Below are 12155 nucleotides of genomic sequence, written 5' to 3'. Positions count from 1 at the left end.
TGCGATTCCCTTTCCCGGACATCTTGGGGCCGGCGGGCGCCGTCCCGGGACGTTTCTTCTCGTCACCCAGCCGGCCGGGGGGGGGCAAGGTCACCACACAGCTCGGGAGCGGCAATCAAGCCTCCAAACAACCGGACGGCCACCGGCCCACCACAGTAACCCGGAGGCCCCACGCACCTTGTCCACGGGGCCGCGCCGGGGCAGCCGCAGCCGCAGAGCCGATGACGGGGCAGCCCCCCCCGGGGATCACAGTGTCGGCCCCAGCCTCGCCAGTCGAGCCTCCCTCTGGCGGATCACGGCAGCGATACTCCCTCCGCAGGGACCGCCGTAGACTGCACTCAATGCGGGACGCCCTCACCAGGCCTCAGGGCGCAGACAATCGCGGTCTGCTCCAGCGCTGCCACCCTCAATCCGGTGGCACACCTCGGTCCCCGCCGGGATCGGCCACAGTCCCCGGCTCCGGCCCACTGCAGCAGCCCGGGGGCCGCTCCCCAGCGATCCTCCGCAGGCCCCCACCTGCGCCTTCCACGGGGCTGCGCCGGCGGCGGGGCGACACCCCCGGGGATCCCAGCGCCGGACGCAGTTCCTCAGGATGAGCTCGGGGGCAATATTCCCCCGCCAAGTCCGGGGCGCCTCCACTCGGTCACGGGTCGCGGGCGATCCCGGTCCGCCCCAGCGTCGCCGGCGTCAGTTGTTCCGATCGCTTCAGGGCACAGCCACTGCCCAGGCTCCCACACTCCACGGGCGGCCTTCAGAGTAATCCAGGCCCCGGTCGCGGCCGGCGGCACAGGCCGCTACCAGCGGGCCGGCGTCGATTAGGCTCACGAGCACTTAGGAGCCCCGGAGTCGGCTCAGTCGGCGCCGCTTCCTACAGGCTACCAGCCCAGCGCCAGTAGGGATAGTTGCTAGAGCGGATCAGTGTGCGGATGGCAGGGGAGTCGGCCTCACCCTTGGAGCTCCGTTAGGCTGCGGCCATCTTGCTTGGCTGCTAGCCACGCCCCCCAATAAAATGTATTTTTAATTGTTTTATTTATTTCTCATTGAAAGAGGCTTGGAGGCAGGGACATTGCAGGGCAAGGCAGGAGGGAGAGTGGTTTGCACTGTGATGCACTGAGCAGGACGGTTTGGCTGGCCGTCTCTGACTGGCCAACGCATCATGCGCAGTGAAGCTCTCTCCAATCCCAGCTGCACTGCTGGGCTGGACACAGCAGTCACAGGCTCCCAGTCTCCCTGGGAGTGCAACTCGAGGGCACTTTGGCCAATCCTCATCCTGCTTTCATGTATTGGCCGCAGGGGAGGCTGGGCGCCTGTGCTGCAGGAGGAAGTGGCGTTTCAGCGGGTGCGAGGCGGCACATAACTCTTTTTTAAACTTTTTATTTTATTGTTTTCTTCATTCATCATCCACCCCATTCCCACCTCTCCACTCTGATGGCCCACCAGTCACTACTGCCAGAACCCCTACTCAAAGTCTGTGGATATCCTTGGGAATCTAGTGATTGATGCATACCTCTGTTTGTCCTAATCTTTCTAAATGTTTGGGGAGTTGAGCTGTTTGAAAGTGCAAAATGTTGCTTCACTTACCTACAGAGTGATTTCTGCTAACAGTACAAATACACACACTCTCTCCACTTGGTAATATGCTAAACAATTGTGTTGTTTTCAGTCACATCATAGTCTTAAGTATATATCACACATGAATATTCTCTGGAAAATGTTTGTCATGTTTCTTTTTTGGGGAATAGCAAATGAAAGTTAACCCCTTTAAAAAAAAGGCTTGTCTGACAGATTGCGGTAATTTTAGATAGAAAGAGGTGAATAAAAAGCTAACCTCATGGTGATGAAAGGCTACTACCTTTACCAGGAGTTAAGTAGCACAGCACAGTGGTGGCAGAATACCTTGGTGTGATCAGTATAAGTGAACAGGCCTCTTTATCTGTGTCACTGGAGTGAGACGTACAGGCTCACTCATATAAAGTTCCACTACTATTTCACCCTTGGCCTGCATCAAGTTTGTATGTAGTGCTGTTCAGTGTTTGTGGGTTGTATGCACGCAATCAGCGTATGTGTACCTGTAAATGATACAAAACATGAAAGATTCTGGGTTCCTCTTTGGGAGGCCCTGGGCTGATTGCAGGGGCATGAAGAGTTTGAGGAATCCCCGCAGGGAGATTTGTGAAGTGCTGCATCCTTGTGAGCTGGGTGGGACACACTGGAGAAAGATGAGCCAGGCTCTTCAGTACACTTCAAAATGTGCTCTTTGATTTAGAGAGAGGCCAATAGAAAGGGGACTGGGAACCTCTGTGGAAACGTTTGGCCATATAAAATAATTATAAAGAGTAGGACCGATGTCCTGGGTTAACCATTTGATGCACATATCACTGTGGATGACATCCAGGTGTGAACCTCTAATCATTCCTGTGGCCTGTTTTATGGGCTATTTGATTTACTCCTGCTGTGACAGACTGCTTTCTGGAGAAAGGGCAGGGGAGAAGAGTGAGCACTTCAAAGGGAAGCAGACCTCCAACACAAACTTCACAGACTCAGACGCTAAATCACATTTGTTGTCTTGAAATGGGAGGAGAGTTCTACATTGTCAACTGCCAAGCAGCCAGCTAGGCTGTGTGATAAGGAGAAGCTCTACAATATGTCTGCCTATGACCTGGACTGGGGGTAAAGGCTGTCAATCTCCCAGCTGGGTGAGGGGACATCACCCAGGTAAAATACAAAATAACTTGTCCCCTGACACCTGGAGCACAAGCACCTGCATGCTTGAGAAGAACAGTGTGCCTTGTGAGAAAGAGAAGATCGCTGGAGGGAGTGAGGTCTAGTGGGGGATCCTGGCAAGAGAATCCCTGTAGAGAGTTGTTAGGAGAGGACTGCTGTGCCGCTCGAGTCATTGCCCATTTGTGGAGGGAAAGTCGGTCACCTCATATGCCAAAGGTGACCGCCATGAAGCTAACCAGCCGATCTGGCCACTGCCCATGTTTGGTGTGAAGGACAGCGACCCCAAATGCCAGAGTGGGCCCCATGAAGTTATCAGTGCTGATTGGGATATTGTCCATGTGCAATTGGAGATTTGGAGACCCTGTATGCCAGAGGGGGCTGCTGTGAGGAGGAACTTACGGCTGTGCTGATGAGGCCATTGGCCGAGTGCAGAGTAAGATGGCTATCCCTGTATGCCAGAGGGGGGCCACCAAAACGAACAATAATCATAGTCTGGTTGATGCTATTGTTGAAAGGAGAGACCGATGTGCTGACCTGTGCAGGCCTGGGCTCTCACTGGAAATCAGAACCAGAAGGCATCAAACCCCCTTCGCTTGTGGGAAGGATCAAAGGAAACCTACTGTTGCACTGGATGAGCAGCGAGGACACCTAGCCACTGCTCCCTCAGAGCTGCGAGTGTTACTCACTGAAGGCAGCCACTGCAGTCTCTGTGCCAGGGAGTGGGACGCTCTCTATGATTTTGGTCATGCAATCCTTGCTCGTGTGGTTCCGACTGGTCAAAGGGCTGGAAGTCCCCAAGGAACCTTGTATACCAGATAACACTTCAGCGTTAGAACACTTTTGACTTATGTAAAATAGTAGGAGTGGGACTTCTGAGACTTGAACTGCTAGTGGGGCCTTACCTTAATGTCACCTGTAGAGAATGGGAACTAATCACTACTGCTAGTGAGAGCGGAGTGAGACTCAGTATGCCTATTGATCGCTAGAGCTCTGACCTTAGCCGCTCTGTGTATTGTTTGGTTAAGCTGTAGTTCCTTTTGCGTTCATATACAAATACTCCTTTTGTCATAAAAGAAAATAATTGACTGGACAATGATTTATTATTGCTCTTGAACGAATTTTGAGGAAGGTAGCAAGTTACATCGCATGCTACTGCATTGCGTTCCTTTACAACGCGGTCGTTACAACGACCGTGTTGTTAGAATGCGTTACCTTTACAACGCAAGTCATTAGATCGACTTGCTGTAGGGGGCGCGCTGGACTTAGGAATAGTATAATTTACTATTCCAACTCCAGCCTCCACAACAGTAGGGAAGGTGTTTGAATAGTAAATTATACTATTCCTTAGGTTAGAACGCCCCCTACAGCAAGTGAATCTAATGACTTGCATTGTAAAGGCATCGCGATCTAACAACGTGGTCGTTGTAACAACTGCGGTATAAAGGAACGCAAAGTAATGGCAGCGTTGTAAACGCTGTTTCCCATTTTGAGTTGTGAGCCTGTGTTCACCCACTTGTATCTACCTCCCCTCCTCTGAGAAGCTTTGGACTGCTTGGCCCGTGCTACAACTGAAAGTCAAGTTCTGTAGAGGTACTTGGTCCAGTTCCTCAGGATCATAATAGGTCAGGCCCTGGCACATCAGGAGTGAAATGCCTCAACTCCCACAGGTGGCCCTATTAGTTCCTGTCTTCCCCTCTCAATGGGTTCTGACAGCAGCATTCTATACTTAAGAATGTATCTATGTGTAGCGACACCAGCACAAGCAAGGACAGAAATAGATAAAGATAGGGGGAGAGTGAGAGTGAAAGTGAAGAACTCCGGTCGATGTCACTTTTGATTGCTGCTGTCTTTTAGTACAGAGTGTCATGTTTACTGGTGTGTACAACTAGTAATAAAGGAACATAAACAGGAAAGGGCAGAACACCCCATAATCTGAACACCATGTGATATGATGCAATGTCTTTCAGAGGTATTTTGGGGTCAATAGTGTAAAATGTTGCCGTGTGATCAAGTATTATCTAATTATGAGTGACAATTGACTTGAGATTCTATTGGCTGAGCCATCACCCGCTTATCCCCACCAGTGCTGAGTTTCATGGTTTGTGGCATGGCACCAAGCAAACAACCTGGTATGCCGCTGTACTGTTTGAGCAGAACATGCTCTGTCTTCTTGTGACTCTGAGCTGGGGTGCTCTTCAAATTTGAGTCTGGCTCCACTTGGCCTCCAAGATGGTCACTCCTTGGCACCCGAGCACCATTAGTTGGTCTTTCTGAAGCACTGGTAGTTTAGGCGTCTCTCCATGTTGTTAATTGCTAACATGGATTAGAGATCTCAGTTATCTTCACTGAAATGGCAAACCCTTACTCTATTGTTAACCCCTTCTTACAGATAGACCTAAACATGCCAGGTCCCTCACTGGAGTGTCAGCTTGCATGGATCTGTCTCCTAAAGCAATATGGAAGATGTGTCTACTCACCACCGGCAGATTCTCGCCAAAATGCAGACCACCTTAAAATCATTCTAGTTTCACAAATTTCATGCTGCCCATTTGGGTGATGATCCATCGATGTGACTCCTGTCACACCATTCCAATCCTAAATCATATGTGAGCTCAGATTACAAAACTGGTCATTCTTATGTTCTAGAAATCCTCATACTCCATATCTTGCGATGTTGGCCCACTGCATTGGTGGCCAGCTTTCTGTTTCTATCTGCTATCAAAGTTAACAGACTTGGCAATAATTGACTTCTATCTTCACCAGCTTCCAAAGAATTACGAGGATCCTTTCACCCAACCAGTCCAAAATGATCCCAAAACTTTGGCTACAATTGATTGTCTGTTTTGTATCTTTCGATAAATAACCGGGTGAAAATTGGAATTGCACCAGAGAGGAGCTCCCAATGGTGACAAATCCCCTAGAAGATGCTCAAGCAGTGAAGGAGAAGATTCCAGTGAATTAAGCAGGAACTTTGGCAGCACGTATGTATTTCATAACAGTGTAAATGTTGCCTGACCAAATAAACTAAGAACACGTGTATGTGAAGAACTAGGTGGGGCTTAAATTTGGGAGCTTTAGAAAAGCCCCCACACCACATGAGATCTGGTTTTGACTCAGAGATCTCTTTCCTTCTGACTTGCTATTGCCAGACCCAAGCCTTACGCATAACATCCACCCAGGCACAACCAACACCTACTTTGTGTGTGTGTCTGGAAACACTTGTGACCCCAGTATGCGGTTCGATAATGGAGACTGTAAGGTTGCCTGAGATTGGTCAAGAATAGTGTGAAGGACTTTTGAATCACATCTCACTTGAACTGATTCCACTTCACTCGATGCCAGTCAAGTAAAGAGCCGATTTTACAAATATACGTCATGTTCATAAGGCATAAAACAAGAATCTCATTCTCCATACAATCCACCAAGATGCCCCAGATCCTCCTAACAACATTTGTGTCACTTCTACCTTCAATGTACAAATGTACAGAGGAAGTTGCTTTGTAACTCATTCAGTTTTTATCGTCCATGTGAGAATGACTTGAACATATTTGAGCCCTTAGCTAAATGTATTGACTTTGCATTATCTTGTGACCATTTAATATGCTGATGATACTCAGCTGTTCCTCACCTTTGATCATTCCGCCACAGATAAGGATTCATCCTTTGTTGCATGTTTGAAGGCTGTCTTGTATTGGATGTGTGAGAGTCACCTTCAATGTAATGCTGATAAATCAGAGATGTTGTTGTTTGGAAATGTTAGGGATCTTTGGCTAAATAACAGCTGACCTGGGGATCTTCCTCCCCCCCTTCTCCTGCTCCTGTTGCTAATAATTTAGGAGTTATGGTAGATGACAAGTTGTCAAAGAATTCTCGAGTATTGTTGGTGACTAGTACTTGCCTTGGTTTGCTCCAGTCCCCAGTCAATCAGGAAAGTTTGTGACACACTACCTCGAGAGGCATGCAGTCCATGCGTTAATAACATCCAGGCTGGACTAGTCAACTACTGTATATCTTGGCCTGCTGCTGTGCAGGTTTAGGAGACTCCAGGTGGTGGAAAATGCTGCAGCCCACCTTGTGTTGGGCAAATCCAGGAGGGAATTGATTTTAGGCCATCATTGGGATTTATATTGGTCACCTACTAAGATTTTTATTTGTATAAAGCACTTACTTTTATCCGTTTGGTTTTTAATAGACCAAGTCCTTTGTATTTGATTTCCTGGATGGTAAAATGTAATCTTGCTGGACCCCTCTGCTTGGTAGAGGGTTAGGATGTGTAAAAATGGAAGAGGTCTAAAAGAAAGAGAAGGGGGAAAATGTAGATGAATTTTTATTGGTATGTCCCCAAAAAAATAGTTAAGACCAGATCTAGGGATTACTGAAAATAGCCATCCATGCTGAAAGTAACTTGCAAGCCAGCTCAGGGCCACATCTACGTGAATGTAATTTATTATGAATTTATTGCCACACTGAACTTCGCGTGGGTGCTTTTTTATCAGGATCAAATAGATACAGGTAGCCAAAGGTGGAAGGTGCACTCCTTGTGTTCGGACACATTAAATCAAATAGTCCAAACAGTATAGGTTCTCTCTTCTTTTAATTCTTGAGATTTTTTTCGATCATTCAAACACGAACAAAGTACAGCCAACGCGTTTCGTTCCGTACAGGAACTTCATCAGGGCTATTTCAAAATGAGTAGAATATAGATATGGTTGGATACTCCTAGGGCAGTATATGTTCCCGTGTGGCTTGTTACGGCGTAGACAGAATTAAAAGGACATATGAAAATTATTTCATTCCTTGTGTTTAGTCATCCCATGTATAAATTAATTACAATTGGACCCTCATACGGTTTCAATAATGGGACGCATTCGGAGTAGGAAGATTCCTTGTCTCCAGAATTCCGAACCAGCAGGGTAGCAGCTACCCTGCTGGTTCGGAATTCTGGAGACAAGGAATCTTCCTACTCCGAATGCGTCCCATTATTGAAACCGTATGAGGGTCCAATTGTAATTAATTTATACATGGGATGACTAAACACAAGGAATGAAATAATTTTCATATGTCCTTTTAATTCTGTCTACGCCGTAACAAGCCACACGGGAACATATACTGCCCTAGGAGTATCCAACCATATCTATATTCTACTCATTTTGAAATAGCCCTGATGAAGTTCCTGTACGGAACGAAACGCGTTGGCTGTACTTTGTTCGTGTTTGAATGATCGAAAAAAATCTCAAGAATTAAAAGAAGAGAGAACCTATACTGTTTGGACTATTTGATTTAATGTGTCCGAACACAAGGAGTGCACCTTCCACCTTTGGCTATATGTTTTGACTTATGTTACATCTCTGGATGACAGATGTAGGAAGCAGTTTTGCACCAATCTAACGGACTATCTTTACTTATTGTGTATTGGTTGAGCTGGACCTTGGTCGGTCATCTTTGTTGCTTCTGTTTTGTCAAATAGATACAGGTGTAAGGCGAAAAGCCAAAGGAGCTATTTCGGAAAAATACTTACTGAGTGCCAGGTTGATCTCAGCCCTTCCAATCTAGTAGCAAAAGTAGGGACGGCCACTAGCCCCGGCAGCCATTAGACTGGTTGCCACTGAAACATAATTTGTTGATTATGGGCCTCTTATGCTCTGCATTTCTGAAGACAAACTAGTCATGAATAACAAGGTAAGGGAACAATATGCCAGGTGAGGGATGTGGGCCATGGGCTGACAAATGCAACAAGTACAGTGAGTGAAATAGAGAATCAGTAATAATTACTAGGCAGACACAAAGGGACAGAGATTGGGGAACAGAAAGAGTGATCGGGAAAGAGAAAAGCACCAAAGAAAAAGTAATGAGGGGAGAAAAGAAAGAAGGATGGGTAGAAAGAAGTGGTAAAGAAATAACTGAAATAGGAAACAATGAAGGGTAAAAAGAAGAAACGTGGAAGAAGGGAAGGCTAATGAAGAGAGGAAGAGTGAAAGCACAGAAAATAGGGTAATAATAAAGAAGGGTGAAAGGATGGAATTTAAGGGGAAAGGATGGATGGGTGGGTAGGTGGGTGTATGCGGGGAATGGGTGGATGGATGAGTGGGTGATGGGGTGGATGTATGGATTGGTAAAAGAACCAATGGATGATAGGTAGACAGAATGTTGAACGATGGGTGAATAGATGAAAGGAATGAGAATAAAAGGGTAAAAGGAACTCTTCCAAATACAGTTGAGGTTACTCCCTCGATGCAAGCGAAATTATGCCTTAAACTGAGTTGAGTACCATTTCCTGGGTACTATTTTAATTAAGAACATGAAGCGTGGTTTAAGGTTTAGTGAGCTCGTGGCTAACAGTCTATAGGAAACGTGTGATGTAATGTGATGGAATAACAATTACACCAACAGGGAAAGGATGAAGCCTATTGCCTGGCTTCTCAGGCAAGAGAGGTCTTCGGGCTCTTGCTGAATGCACACTGGGTGAAGCACTGCAAATTCTCTGCGTCCTCATTCCTTTTTTCAGAAAAATAAAGTTTGCATTACTTGCTGAAAGTCAGAATTCAGCTCCCTGGATACATTGTAGTTGGTATAATCCCAGGCGGTACTCTGTACACAGCAAGTTTAAGAATAGGAGGGTGGCCCTTGAATTCTACGAAATCAAATGGGATATAATGTATCGTTTTAACATTGTATTAAATTATAACACTCCCAATAGATAGTAGTGATGTAGATTAATAAGTGCACATAACCATTGAGTACAAGGAATGGAAAGTAACTTAGGGGCATATTCACAAGGATCTATCGCCGAGTTAACAGCACTTTATAGCAGCCAAAGTTGCGATAAACATATTGCCCCAATCACAAGCTGGTGTTAACAGCCCACAGCACCAGTTTACCCTCAATAGCAGCCACAAAAAACATCGCCACAGATGACCCCTGCAACTATTGCTAATGAGATGCAGAGTAGTCGTTCCCGTGCCAAAAGCCGCGACAACACCACTCCACAACATTCACAACGACCAGCCAGAACTGCGAAAAGAACACAAAACAGGCTATAAGGCGCGTTAGCAGCAGGAAAATAACACCTGCTCTGACCTTGTGCAAAGTCAGACCACAGCCTGCACCACAAAAGGGAGCACAGCCCAGAGCCACACCTGAAGAACAACAGATACACCCGGGCAACTGAAAATGCAGCCCGGAGGGCCGAAAGGGCAACAACAACCACCGCCACCACCCCCAGGACCCCCCTTCCCGGCACACCCTGACTAAAGACATGCCACATTAGCTACACCTAAACATGTACAAAATAATCCGCATGATGTCGCACAATGACAACTGGTGACATGCATGTGTCATCACAAAAATTAGCATCACACATTCACTTTCGAAGCAACAAATGATACTTTATTAACATGAACACTAAAATGAAATTAAGACAAATTGCGGCTCCCCTCAGGACAATCCGTAGGTCACAGCCTGCCACACTGCTCACCTGCTGCCACCGGTGCGTCTCCAACCACTTGGCGGTATGTATAGCAGTTCACCAGGTCACACATCTGAGACAGATCCGTCATCTGAAACAGAGTCCAGAGACATGATTTGCACAGTACACACAATTACACAGGACAACGTCGCCTGCTCGCCCATGCACACCCAGGCAGGGGCACCCCAGCCCCTCTCGCCGCCCATCGTAGCATGCCCACCCACACACATCAAGGCCTCACTACTCACCTTCCGCCAGGTCCCACGTTTGGTGCTGGGTCTTGATTACTCCATGGCAGAGGACATACCAGTGCATCCGGCCTCATCGCAGGCTGCACACCCGCTCAGCCCAATAGGTACCACTAACTCTGGGATCCCGGAAGCGACGCCACGTGGCGGTAGGTCCGCGCTGTCCGTTGGCTCTGGCCTACACTAAACCTGAGCTGTCTGGACCACCGGGACGGTGCATCATTGCAGGCTGTACACCCGCTCAGCCGCTTAAGGTGCTCCTGCTCCAGCGCGGAGTGCAAAATCCCCCCTACCATCATGGACCAAAGATCTCACATACACACACTATCCATACATTCTCTGGTGGGGCCCATAACACCAACATTCACTCACCATCAGTCCGTGTGGGAGGCGATTATCCTTCTAAGCGCTGGAAATGAGAGGTAAATACCACTTCTACCCTAATGAGCGACAAATCTACACCACCTTCTGATACTCATTAGGCCTTAAACTTCACGTTTAGTATTCCTCTCATAAATTGGAATTGATCAGTTAGTTGCAGGTTTAAGTGACTTTCTAATTCTCTAATTAACCTTTTCATTAACACATTTCAATGAATAAACAACCCAACTCATTTCTGTGGATATTCAATTCAAATTTTATCTTAATATTGCAAATTAAATCATTCATTTGATCAAGTTGCCATCCATATTTACCTATTCTGGCTAAATGTTGTCCTCTATGTCAAATCTGGCAGTCTCGCAAATCAATGCCCATCAATTTAGTAGGTTCAGTTCATCAGGAGTTTGGGCATTAATTTAGTCCGTCAAAGATTCAGGCTAACAGCTGTCCTGCAGTGTCACCGTCCTCTCCGTCAGCATAACGTCAGGAAATCGAGAAAGGCCAGAAACGAACCCTCCAACCTCTCTATTCTACCATAATTTATAGTAAAAATTATTGACAATTTGTATCAAAAACGGGTCTTCAAATGTTCTGATTGGTCCATTGAAATCGTCTGACAGGATTCTCATCAAAATAAAGTCTCTGATGTCATTATACTTGAATTATCCGGTTTTTAGTAGCACATAATTGTTCATTCAGAAAAGCTGGCTTGTTTCCCAGAGCAACCTTGAAGGGTACATGCTCATCAGGGGTCAGTACGAGGCCACTGTGTATCTGTTGTCAGCGCAGGTGCACTTCACCCAAGCCTTGTTCAGCGTCGGCAGTCGGGTTAGGCACCAAAGGCAGCCATCTTTCGATATGCCAAAATGGTCAACTTAAGCAAAGAAACACAAAAACGTAATTAATACATGTAAATGACTAATTAAATGTTATTCTCTCGCTAATACCCATATGTGTGTATATTTATCTAGCAAAAGCAACACTCAATGCGGTTTATACTTACTAAAAAAAGCATGAATCACAAATACATCACAAAAGCGACATATATCATGCAATATTCTAGTTGTCTATCATTAGCATGCGTACAAAATTTAGTTCACATATTAATTAACGCATGCAAATGCAAATCCCACGTGTAATTCATATATTAGTAAGGTTGGAAAATATTTTCCACATCACTCCAATCCATTAGTTCGATTATAATTAATTAATTAATTTAATTAATAAAACAACATGCAAAATGGGGTGGGTATACAAAATTTTGCATATCCCGCTCCAGCACTCCTACCTCAGTGCACCCAAAGTCACTGTCCCATGGCGGGGTGCCGATGCCAGCC

This window comes from Triturus cristatus, chromosome 12, assembly GCF_964204655.1.
Source record: "Triturus cristatus chromosome 12, aTriCri1.1, whole genome shotgun sequence".
In the NCBI taxonomy this organism is placed as follows: Eukaryota; Metazoa; Chordata; class Amphibia; order Caudata; family Salamandridae; genus Triturus; species Triturus cristatus.
The sequence above is the reverse complement of the archived record's forward strand: the minus strand, read 5'-3'. Positions refer to the sequence as shown.